General features: G+C 36.5%; 1 protein-coding gene across 1 annotated transcript in view; it reads left to right on the top strand.

The window, feature by feature from the left end:
* Positions 1-12,701, top strand: part of LOC118606905 — a 68,437-nt gene extending 55,736 nt beyond the window's left edge. The window contains exon 4 of the mRNA XM_036226286.1: positions 12,141-12,701. The gene's annotated coding sequence lies outside the window, so the exon portion shown is untranslated. The remainder of the gene's footprint in view (positions 1-12,140) is intronic.
* Positions 12,702-13,194: the final 493 nt, after the last annotated feature.

Below are 13,194 nucleotides of genomic sequence, written 5' to 3'. Positions count from 1 at the left end.
TAGCTTTTAAAGCAAGGGAAAAGATATAAATTTAAAATCGACATTTAACCACATAAAATAAAGTGGCATGTGGTCAACTTTTCTACTTATTGTGCACATTTCACACTGTTAAGGAAAATGAACCTTCATTTTCTGAGGTTCTGCATGTTGTTCTTAAATCCTACACTATTTTGTGTTCTAAAAATACAAGTAAAGTTTTGCTTGCACATTTGATTCTCTTTCACTTTCTTCTTTTGATAAACATCTATCCATTTTTAAGACCCATCTCATATATTGTCTCTTCAGTGAAAGATGCCCCACCTTCTCAAAGAACTACATAGCTCTGTTATAGTGGGGTAATCTTTTGGGATATTAACCAATGCTTCTGTCTTCCTCCTAGTATTTCATATAACCTCTATCCTTCCTCTGCATTTAGCAAGCTTGTTTACTTCAGGAAAGGGATCAAAAACAAAAACAAAAACAACCAAGTGACAATCAAAGAGTCAACTTTTTTGTGTTTGTCACTGAAAATAAAGTCCCAATTTAGAAAACAGATTTGAAAGAATAAGGGATCCATTTCTGCTGTACTCCACTCAGCCCAGGGTAGGTAAAGATTTCATGGGTCCTGGGAAGGCAAGAGACTTGGGAAGGTAATAGGGGAGCTTAGATGCTTGTAGGTCCCTGAGAAGGGGCACAGACAGTTCTGGAATGGTAAGAAAATCGGGAAGTGCTGGGGTGGGGAGGATGTCCCAACGTCAGCACAGAGGAGATGAGACCTTCCCACAGTCTAGTGAGGGGAGACAATGCAGAAAGGGCTGGATTCCTCCCCTGACTTTGCTCTCTGGACTCCCTGGCACTTCTAAGCCCCTGGAAGTTAGAGGCAACTCAAAAAATAGGGGGCTAGAGGAGGCCTTATTTTTGTTACTGTATGAGTGGGAGTTCCAGGTAAAAAATAGTTATGGAAAATAAGATGATATAATTTTTGCACATCTGAGTTTGGAGGCTCCAGGTTTGTACGTATCAAAAGAAGGAACTAACTATGCCTTCCTCATTGTTATACTCCTGTGTCAGAGAGTATGCGACACATAGTAGGCACACAATAAGTTGGTAACAGAATGAATCAGTATTGTAGAGCCGGAATTGCATGCTGACTGCTCCATATATCTTTGATCTGGTTTCTCTGTTGGGCCAGAAAAAAAAAAGTCTTGCCTTATTTTTGCCTGCTGCATACCAGCTTGGTCTGTTTACTCCTGCGGTTTCCCGAATTCCAAAACAATGCGGCATTGCCTGAAATTACACTTCAGTGCTTTCTGGAGCATTTCTGCTGCCCACCCGACTTGCAGTGACTCCACTTCAGTTCCTTGAACTCCAGCTGCTGTGATAGCTCGCTGTCACTAAGCCTCTACGTGCGTCCACCCCAGAGGAGTTAAGTAGGACCACATCAGTGCTGGGGAACTGGCTGTCTTCCAGAACTGTGCTGTGGGTCATTCTCTCTCATGCTTTGGTGAGGTCTATTTTCTCCGTGGCCTTTCAGTAGGGAGAGGGGCCTGGGACAGGGAAGAGCCTGGAAAATAGAAACAGAATGCCCAGTGTGGGTGTAAAATGTCCCCTTTCCCTCTTGAGTAGAGGGGATTCATTCAGAGGGCGTTCCATGCACACATTCCCTTCTAGTCTAATTTTTACGCCACTTTTTTTTTTGTTTGTTTGTTTCTGGCAACTGTAAACCAGATGGGATATCCACTGACATACTGATCTGTGTGGAATGGGGTGAGGGCTGTTCTATTTCCCCCTTCAGCCCTTGTAAAGGCATCTGCCATTTCCCTCATGCACCGTTTAGAACTCAATATCCATGTCTTCTAACTTATATTTGTATATTTGTATGATCCAAAATGTTCTCCAGCACTTTTAAACTTTAATACATTAAATAATGTCGCTTTGATGCCTTTTACAAATAAATCTAAAATATGTAAGAAAGTATAAACTGGCTCCCCCTACTCTTGCTTTTTTCCTATATCAGTTGTGTGTTTTTGGTTACAAGTAGCAAAAACACCCAGTTTAAATTGGCTTAACAGAAATGTAGGAGACTCTTAACTGAAAAGTGATATATAGTAGGTGGTTCCATTTCGTCAAGAAAACTTGATTGTTTCTGTTTCCTGGCTCTGCCTTCCAGAGCCTTCCTCATGGTTACATGATAACCACCAGCATCTGACACCAAGGCTACCTGTTTTCCTGTTCACGCCCGGCAGAGCCGTGGGAGACACGAAAGAACCTCTTTTTCCCAGAAAACCCCAGCAAATGTATTCTTAAATCGTATCTGCACAATTTTGAAACACACATCATTTGCATGCAACATGTCACTTTCCTCCTCCTCCTTCATTTATCACCTCTACCATCTATTTGGTCAAAGTAGATAAAAGGGAAGAAGGATAATATAACATATCAAAATAGGCCTGGATGAGACTGCAATGAAAAATATACTCTCCGTGATGCGGGCTCCAGCTGCTTGCAATTAATCACTCGCAATTAATCACTCTCACTTAATTAATCAATCAATTGAAGCTGATTGGGGTTGTGAAAAGAGTTTAGTGAAGCTGTGTTCAAGCTCCAGCATTGCTGTTTACTAACTAAGTGGGTAGTCCCAGTGAATTTGTTTCACCTCTCAGAAACCCAGTTTTCTTGTGAGAATGAAACAGGATATTTGTAAAGCATGCTGATAATGTCTATGTCCTGCAAATGCCAAGAATTATTATTATTGTTATTCCTGTTTTATAAAAAGTGGAGAGACTGGTCTTCATTATAAGAGCTCTATATTGAAAGGTTTTGTAGTGTATCTGAGGCCTTATTTATTAAAAAAATAAAAATTTATGGACAATTTGAAGTGGGGAACACACTGTGCCAGATGCTAAGAATATGGTGTCTATAAATAAATATGAATATTAATATAAGATGATATAAGAAAATTAATATAAGATGATATAGGAAATTGAGTTGCATCTTTCAGGACGTATTTAGAGAATTCACTTTTTATCCTTGAGTAACCACCTCATATTTATTTGATTTTTCCCTTTATTTTCTTTTTCCTCTTTTGAGTAAAGAGAATTTGGTTAACTAAGGATTTAAGTAAACTAGATTCCAATGAATTGAGTTTCTATTTTATATATATACATATATATATTATGTTAAGAAACTTATATGCTCAGTATTTTTGATTTATAGATAATGTTGCAATACATATTACTAATACACCAACTTTTTTAAAAATGAGAGTTTTTTAGCGCTTAGAAAAACTTATTCTGTAACTAATTTCAAATTTTTGAAATATGAATATTAAATATAAAGCTAATTGTTTTAAAATTTTGAGTTTATGACTACCAAAAACAAAATTTTCCTTTTTACTTGAACTGTCAATAAATCTCAGAGTTAAATTTAGACCTTAGCTGAGAAATGGTCTATTTCAGGTTTTTCTAATATTTTTCTCTTTTCTCCTTTTGATTCATCTTTATCCAACTTTATTTTTAAGTGATTCATATTGTGTATTTCAGCATTTTAAGTATTTTCATATTCTTTATGGAAGTTAAAAAAAAATAAAAAGAAAGAAATGGAAGGAGAGAGACAGGAAGGGAAGAAAGAAAAATAGAGAAGGACTTGGAGAAAGGAATGACCAGCTCACAGTTGAGCAGTAGTTTGGAAACAAGAGGGAAGCACATGAGAGACAGGGAGTTGGTTAGAAGGCACAAGTGTCAAAGAGAAGAAAAGAAATGAGATCCAGGCAGAAAGTCATGATAGTGAGAGAGGAGATGAGGGGTAAGTGTAAGAACTATTTCAGGTGAAGAACAAGACTTGCCAACTCAGAGATAAGGGTTTTGAAATGATGCTGATGAAAAGTGAAATGTCAGTGATGTTGAAGGTTTGAACCTGGCTGCTCTCAGAAAAGTTACGAACATTTTGTGGAGAAGGGAGTGGCTATAACTGTGCTAGCCATTTTTCTGAAAGCCCTTAACGTCACATAAAGCATCTTATTTAATTCCCCAAATAACATGCCAGGTATTAGTATTCCTTTTTACAAATGAGTAAACTAAGAAAAGAGCAGCTTTTTGTTTTAATTTTTAAAGTAGTAATTCTGACTCATACATACATAGAAAAACCAAAAAGGAAACCCAAATAGCTATTTAGTCAGCTTGATTAAGATGGACATTCAGTGTGGACAATTCAAGTCAAAAGAGGCCACCCCACTTTTCTCACAAAATACCATGTCATGATCCTGTGTGTATGTAAGAATGTGTGTTTGGAGAGAGAATTATTTTTACTACAGTAACTTTCTTCTTTGTGTTGGTTATATAATATCGACTGCACTCACATAGCAACCTGGATGTGCCTGGAAAATGTAGCTCCATTGTTTTGTCTATATCTACTCTGGTTCTCTTGTAAATTTAAAGTCCTATGTGGTTTAAAATTCAGTCCATTCCAATAATTAAAACCACCCTTTTAGGTAATGCTGCTCCTTTAGGAAAACACACTCTGTCTCCCAGACATCTCAATCTTTTGTCCACTTTTTGGCACCCTTTCTGGTGTCCGGGTATGTGGAGGAGGGGTAAGGCTTTCACAGTCTAGAAGTAATGGGGAAGAACTGGCACCTTTAGGTGTGGAGTCTTCTGGATCCTCTCATTTTCAGGGTTATGCCCCTTGAGTGTTGTCTTTCTGGCACTCACAGTTGATGTGAGCACCTTTTATCTTGGCTTGGTTGACTCACCCTCACCTTGACTTTCTCTGCTTTACTCCCCATGTGTCTTCTGGTGGAAAGCCCAAATTCGGCCTCTTCCATGGTGGCATCTTGCCTGCTGCTAGCTCTCAACTCAGCTGTCACTTCCCCATGAGATAGGAGTGGTATGCCACGGGAATGCGTGGTTTCTATCCAGGAGTTTAGGAAAGCCATTCCTCAAAGCTAATAGGTGAGCGCTCAGGAGGTTGATGTAGGCATCCCCGGGGTGTGGGGAAGGTTGCATTTTAGTCAAACAGGGAGTTGAGGTTGTTCCTCCCTTGGGCTTCCTGAACCTTCCCACTAGGAAGAGTGAAAACCAGAAAGGGAAACTGAGAGGCAGTCTCAGATTGCTTTCCACATTCTACCATTCTCAGTCCCCAGAAGCAGAAGGGCTGCGCTTTGCTCTCCTTGCTCTTTGTCCTAAGTTCTTCTATCTGAAAGCAGCCAACCACATAGCTTGGATAGTTCATAGGTGAAAGGTATCCTCTCTTCATATGAGAATTCTACATTGAGTCCACCAGGCTTAGTCCTAGAAATGTTAAACAGTAGCTAAAAGAATTTAACAAATTCGTTTACTTTCCACAAATCCCTGCTCTCAACAGATTCTTATCCTTTCCTGATCTAGGGCAATAAGTTCTCTGGCTCTGCCTTGAAGGTGGGAGACTGCAGAGAAATGTGGTTTATAGAAAGTCATGAAGTACATTGGTTTAATATTTGCAAAATACCATTCATGGTACAGTTACATAGACACAGTCAAAAGTACAGAAATCTGTGTAGCTAAATGTGTGTATCCACTGTCTAGCTTCTGGTAAAATTATCATGAGAATCACTTTCAAATCCATTTTGTCTAGCAAGTAGGAAAGGTGGAGAGCTGATTATATTGTGAACTAAAAAATGGATAAAAACTAGTAGTATATTTAGAATACAGCTTATTAAAAATGATTATAGTCATTGTGACCAAAAAAAAAACCCCAAAAAACCTAAAACACTTCTTTTATCAATAAATAATAAATTAACAAAAAGGTGACTTTTACAGTGTAATGTTCCTAAGCTGTTCTAAACTGGCAGTTTTAGAGATTGTTTTCTAAGTGTTTTGTCAGGAAAAGAAGCATTAGTAAATTTTATTTTATGAATGCTACAGTTTGGAGTTTTGTTTTATGTGATAGCAAAATAAACTCACTTCTTTTATACTTTTTTCCCCCATTAGATTTCACTATTTGTAGCTGGCTTTGTCAAATAGGGATGAAAATTAAACTATGGTAACGTGAAAAGTGTACCTAGAAAATCATGTGAATTCTTTAACATTTGCCTTACTCAAAGGAATATTTCTTTTGTGGTGCAAACTGATAATTAGAAGTATTGAATTAGATATTTGTAAAAGAATAGTGGGAATTACCCACTATTTCATGCATTTTATCTCTTAGTCTTGTTATTCTATTCTAATTATGAGCCAGCATCTTTTCCCAAGTTCCAAATTCATCATAAAAGGAAACATATAATGACCACATTTCCTAAAATAATCTCCGAAATTATGGACACATTTATTTGTGTTAATATGAAGTTTGCATTTGAATTTAGATGATGGCACTGTGGATTGCTTTTCTGAAAAATTTCAAATAAGGACAGTTTGTAAGAACAGATAAAACCAAAGGCATTTATAATGTGAATCTTTTTCTTCCTTCTGTATGCACAGAATGGCATAAGTCTAGAACCTTTTTCTTTGTCACACTTGTCAAATCTTAGTGTTTAAAAGTTTTTCATTTCAACATACATATAAAAATTATACATAATGGATGGAAGAATATGGCACTACTCTTTATTTCCTCCTCTTCAATAATTATATGTTCATCTATCACTCATAGAAAAGTGTAGATCTGTAACTGCTTAGTCTCTTTTCTTGAGAGATGGCTGTTTCTCTTTTCTTACTTAGAAATATAGATGTAATGTAATGTTCTCACCCATGAATTATTATTACAGGTTATTTTTTCTGTTGTTTTTGGTGACTTAAATCATAAAACTAAAATGTTAAAGATGATTAAAAATTTTTTCTTCCTCTGCATGTGGTAATTTAGGCAACACCTCTGGAATGCAATTTGGCTTGAGGAATTCAATACATATTTTAAAAGTGGGCAGAGGAAAAAGCATATTTACATATGATGCTTATAATTTTAATTTCAAGACCACAAGTTGTCATGGAAAATTTTTATTTTATATTTTTAAAATAAGGGATCTTGTTAACTATACACTATTGTAATTATTGCTTTTTAAAGGAAGATATGTCTTAAACCTGAACTAGAAAGCAATCATGCCTGGAAACTGATGACGTTCTTTAACTCTCTCTACCCTTTGTGAGATAATATACAATTTAGTATCTAAAACTACAGTTATGTATCCTTGTCAAAAACTTTTTCTTAAACATAAAAAATAATACATTTTCAAATAGTTATGCTTTCACTTCATAAAGTTTTCTCTTAAAAGCAACACTAATATGAAAATGTGAAAATGAAGATCTCCTTTTTTTTACACTTATTATCCTTTTGGTGGCCAAAGAGAATTGGTTAACACGATTTTTAATTTATCTCAAGGCCTGTGGAAAGAAAATGGCTTTCTAGAATATACATGGTTTAGCATCGTACAGAAATAAATATCTCCCCTCCTTTGGAATTTAAATTGTATCTAGTAGTACTATTTTTATACCTCTTACTAGGAAACGAAATACCTCTAAATTTAGTGCTTTGGAATTTTATTTCCACTAAAAATTTCTTCAGATATGTGAGCACCATAGTAACAGCTTTGCAAGCTGATTCTTCATTACAGTTCCCCGATAAGAGCTTCACTCAAGACAGTTCCTTTGGGATGACTGAGACTAAAAATCAATTCTGATAACATTAGAACAAATTTAAAGATGGGGGAAAAAACAATTGGAGAAAGCATGCATGCTGTGGATAAACAGTTTCCCTTAATTTTTTTTTCTTTTTTGCTCAAAAGCTAAAATGCATTTTTTCAAAATTTTTGTTTGTTATTATTTTATGTCTAGGTAGGATATTTTTCCCCCTTTGGAAAAAATAACTCTTTTCAGAGATATGAAAAATTCAGCTTAATTTATTTGTGTACAGGTAAAGGTCTTTTTTCTGCTTTGGAAAAACATTTTTACAAAATATATAGGTTAAGTAATATGGGGTATGAAAAGATGAATGCAATAATATGTTTTAATAAAGTTAATAATTCATTATTTTAAAGAAAATCATTGCATTTAAAAAATGTGTAGTACACTAGACCCAGCTCTGATCATCTTAGAAATCTGTCAAAATAAATCAGGTTGATAACTGATTAGCAGAACGTGTAGTCTGTCATTTTTAAATACGTGCCCAATTTCTTCCCATAAATCTTACCTTTAAAATCTTCAAGGGGAAAATTTATTTTGGGCACATTGGCCATGAATATCAGTTGACATTTATACAGTTCACAGAATTTATACTGTGGGTTAGGATGTCGGCCATAATTCTAGGCTGATAGTTTGTAAAGGGAAGATTCCATTTTGTACTGTTTATAAAATGTTACTCTGCAGTTCCATGCTCCAAGACTAACAAAGTCTATCCAAGTATAGTCAAGCACTGCAGTTTAACTTATTACATTCATTAAACTAGGCTTAGATTGTCCTAATTATATGTTATCAACAATTAAGGAATGGATCACATGCCACAGACTGGCTAAAACATTCTGTATTCTTGGCTGGATGCCAGCGGAGGTGCCAAGTTCCATTCTACCTTGTCATCAGCTGCATCTCTGCTTTTGCAGTACAAGCAGCAGCTGTGCTAGACAAAATAATCTAAATTCTCACATGTACTTTTCCTTTAGGAAACAGCTCACACTGAATTGCATTTCTGGTGTGAATAGTGCTTCACCTGAGTGAGTTTGTGCTGAAAACGTATTTTATGCAAATATAATTTTTAACTGATATAATCTTTCGTGACTTTCAAATGCATTTGTCCTATCAAAATAATGGTCTTACTTTTCATCCAGAAATTATTACCAAATGGATTCTGTGGGCAGCAAAGTACTCTTTGCTCATTCGGCAATGATTTTCCTATACCTCAAATTACATAATTTTATGGGTGCTCTGTTTCAAAGGAAAACAATCTTTATTGATCCAAGCAGTCAGAATTAATCATGGATCTTCGATTTCAAAACTCCTAGAAAAATCTTTCTATTCAGAACACCCATATGCCACATGCTCGACACTTTACAAATCCTTGTGGGATGATGATTTTTTTTTGCAAATAGTCTGATTGTTCAATCTAGTATGGCTTCTGAAGCAGACATTTAGCCAGGCTTTCCCCTGAGCAGAGGCTGGTCCAGCCAATTTTACAAAGAGCTAAATTTGACACAGCTTTTGCTTCAAATTGTCATCTTTGTTCTTGGTAACTTAAAAGTGGATGTCAGAAGTGCTTCTCCTTTCCATGTGTTTGGTAGAGAGAAGATCCTGGAGAAGCAGGTGTCTGTGGCAGCAGGAGCAAAGGATAATAGTGCCAGGATGCCATGCTAGGCAAATAAATCCCAACAGCCTAAGGTCCTTTGCTACTTGGATAGATCCTGTAATAGTCATGGAAGGCTAGTCCCCATGACTTTAAAGAAATGACTTTAAAGTTCACCACAGAGCTTACATATGGGTTGACATGTATTTTCAGGTTACCAATTTACTTGGTTATTAAAAGCTTTACTGCATCCTACATGAATCATGGTGGAGGGGTCCTGCTAAGTCCTTAATTAGAAAGAAAAGATATCAAAGAGATTCAGACGCAGGCAAGGTCTCTAATTTACATATAACTTATCCTGTGCCACTTTGTAAGGTATCTGCTGAGATCATTTCTTACTGGGAATTTTAACTTTTCAAATTTTACTTTATACTAGGAAATCCTTTACAGTTCACAGAAATGTGCCAAGAAATTCTTTGCCAAAACCAACTTCCCAGAATAATAATTTCCTTTTATTTCACAAAAGATTTCCTCCTTTTTTCCCTTTAGTAGATGATCTATCTAGGGATTCAGGTTAGTGCTCTCAGGGGAGAATCTTTTCTGTTTGATCTCAATAACATGTTAGCCTTCTCTACTCAGGAGCCAACTAGTCAAACAGTCCCATTATCTGTGTGCATTCTCACTCTCAGCTCTTTGCTCTTGGTTTAATACTCTTTGCCAGGCTATAATATAAAAAATAAAAATCTAAATAACATTCAGTTTTTTTCTGGCCTTTGGGAACACAATCTTGATGAGATAGCACACTAGTAATTCGTTTGCCTATTTGGGTTACCATGGCCTCCCTGGCACCCAGGGCAGTGAATCCAGTAGATTCTTAGTGACGATTTGCTGATTGAGACTTTCATTTTGCTGGCTTTCTTTTCATATAACCTATTATGTAGGTGGATCTTTCACTCTGTGATTTTTGACTCTTTGGGGGAGTTTCTCCAAAGACGTTCAGCCTTCTTTGGAGTAGTTAAAATTCCCTTTCTTTTTCAGACTTATTTTCTTTCTGTTTTGTTGTTGTTGTTGCTGTTGTTGTTAGAAATAACATTTCTGCCCCCCACTCCCATGTACTTCTTTATTATCTATTGCTTTTCTTACATCTTTCCTCTCTTGAAGCAAACTTTTGTTTTCCTTTGTTGGATCTTTTTTCTCCTTTTGCTCTCTTTCATGTTGCCATTTAGGTTGGAGCTAAATCGCTGGGACAGCTGCTCCCTTTGACCTGCGCTAGACTTTGCTGACCACATCACCAACTGGCAGGGCGTGGTGCCTTAAGGTCTTCAGGAGATTTGCTTCCAAATGGAAATAATGGAGTGACATTTTTGAGTTATACTTTGTGACTGACGTGAGAGAATCCCAGTAATCTTAAGCATTTTGAAGCACATTCACTGTATCACTGACATGATTATTAAAAATTTGAATTTTAAAATCAGTCTATTCCATATTGACACTGCCTGTGAATACCTGATTCATTAGGTAATAACAGCACCAGAAAGAAGCCCTGGGGAGTCATCTAGGAAGCTATTTTTTTTTTTTTTTTGATAGAGAACCATGTTGTCTTTTCTTAAACTACTCAACATAATTTTTATTATATCCCTGTCTATTGTCTTATGACTTGTACTCTACTGTTTGAGCTAAATGTTATTTTTTCAGGAGGTTATTCATCTTCTAACACATATACACACAAATATATACTCATGATCACAGTATAGTGGGAAATATAGGTTTCATGGTTTATTTGCATCATTAGGAAGAAATCTTTTTTTTTTTCCCTATCAAAGGAATAAAGGTTAGTTTGGTTTTGCTTCAAAACACTTAGGACTAGAACAAAAGTACACTTGGTTGGTATGGGGAAACATTTCTTTTCGTTTCTTTTTTTTTTTTGACTCAAGAGCCCATTGGGTCATTTTTGCCACTTCCGTTCTTTTTTTTATTTTATCACAACCTTCTCTTCAGCTGTTGTACAGTAAAAATGTGTGTGAGTAGTGCAGGGTATCTCCATGGGGGAAGCCCAATTGCTTAGGGGAAAGCACAGGACAAAGGGAGGCCCTTTGCCAGCAGGGCAAATCACTGAAATCCTCTTAGATATTAGAGGGGAATATCCTGAGCTATTCTGAAATCTCAAAAGGACTAACAAAGTTCATTCCATTTGTCATTGAAATGTGACAGTGATATAGAACAAAACCTTTCCGCAGTGGGGGCTGGCTGCACCGAATTCCTTTTGCAACAAGGAAATTAGGTCAGAAGAAATTTAGGTCAACACCTTACAGAAATGCCCCCATGCCTGAGGGGAGCCAGGAGAACTTAAAATGTTACAAACAGAAAGGTTATTGTTTTTTATATTTAATTTGAAAAATGGTACCTTCCAAAGCTTAGTGTGATATAAACTCAGTTATGATTCAGCAAAGAAAATTACCTCTTGCATCACTGGCACGGCTCCTGATAAATCAAGGGGTGATTCCGAAGCGCTCTGCCAAGCCCAGCCAGCAGACCCAGTTTAACCATGCAATTCAAGAAATATTTATCAAGCCTTCATTATGTGCAATGAGCCTATTAGATAATTTACAGGTTATAGAGGTTAATAAGTACCCTTCCCCCATTAGTTCCATCTTTGCCATTAAGATGCTTATAAGCTAGGGAGGAGGAGAAAGTTAGGCGGTAAATGAAAGTGCAATATATCCTGGAATCCTTCAATTCACTTAGTGTATAGTAAATGAGCTTCTCTTGTGTGCCAAAAACTATGAAAAGTGACGTATAACAGTTAAAGCAAAGTGATTCTGGATGAAGAGGAGAAAGAGGTGGGGTCAGTTTTATGTGGGCAGGAGGGAATAATTTCTTGGAAAAGGGCAGTTTGACTGAACTTTAAATGGGTATAATTTCAACAGATGGTGATCTGTAAGAGGTGCCTAAGTGGATGTATTGGGAAGAATGAAGGGGTCTGAGGAATGCCTGGATGAGGGGAAGCAAAGTAGTGGCAGTGGCTGAGAACTTCAAGAGGTGAGAACAGTATGTGCAAAGCAAGAGATAGAAAGAATATGTTGTGTTTGGGGAACAGCTGGTAATCCATTTTGACTGTATTGAGCATAGAAGACAGAAGTCGAAGTAATTAGAAAAGGTGAATTGGAATCCTATTTAGACATACCTTGATTACTAGACTAAGGAATAGAATGCCTGGGGTGAACCATTCCATACCACTGGATTCTGGTGAGTTAGATGGCGTTTCTGACCAATTAGATAGTTGAATAAAGTCCAGCAATGTTAAGCCATAAATCTTGATCTATTGTTCTAGAATGTCTCTACATATAAAATTACTTGATCAATATCTGTACTCTAAAGATAGAATACATATTTTCTAAAAGAAGTGGAACTTTACTAAATTCAGTTTTTAACTGAAGTCTAATTTGGTGTGTGGCCAGTTTAAATAGCAAAAAAAAAAAAAAAAAAAAGAGAGAAATACAAAAAATGAGTATGGTTTTTATTTTCATTGGTTATGTGACCACCTTCTCACTACATACATCAGTTAGCAGAGTCTGCTTTCAGCAGTGGAAATTTCATTATCACATCTAATTCTGGTTTGGTAGCACATTAAACTTTCAAACAGTTAATGACTCTGGTTTTCTTTCTGTTCAGCTTTACCTTTCATAAAAGCACCGCCAAGAGGAAAGAAATGACAGTAAGACTGAATTATGAACTTTAAAAAGTTGAGAACAAGTAACTACTTGTACTGTGAAAGCTGCTCGCTCTGCTCTTGATTAACTGTCTGCAATAGGTCAGTGGTGAGCACCGTGTGCTGTGGTGATGATTGTTGTAGCAGACAGGCAGGTGGGGACCTAACGGGAGGAGCTTGTTTGAGGCTTCTATTTGACACAGAGATTACCTAAACTCTGCTTTAATAAAATGGCTTGTTTCCTAGGTTTTACTTCCAATATTTTCTGTAGA

The sequence above is a fragment of the Rousettus aegyptiacus genome, unplaced genomic scaffold, assembly GCF_014176215.1.
Source record: "Rousettus aegyptiacus isolate mRouAeg1 unplaced genomic scaffold, mRouAeg1.p scaffold_m13_p_8, whole genome shotgun sequence".
In the NCBI taxonomy this organism is placed as follows: domain Eukaryota; kingdom Metazoa; phylum Chordata; class Mammalia; order Chiroptera; family Pteropodidae; genus Rousettus; species Rousettus aegyptiacus.
The sequence above is the reverse complement of the archived record's forward strand: the minus strand, read 5'-3'. Positions and strand labels throughout refer to the sequence as shown.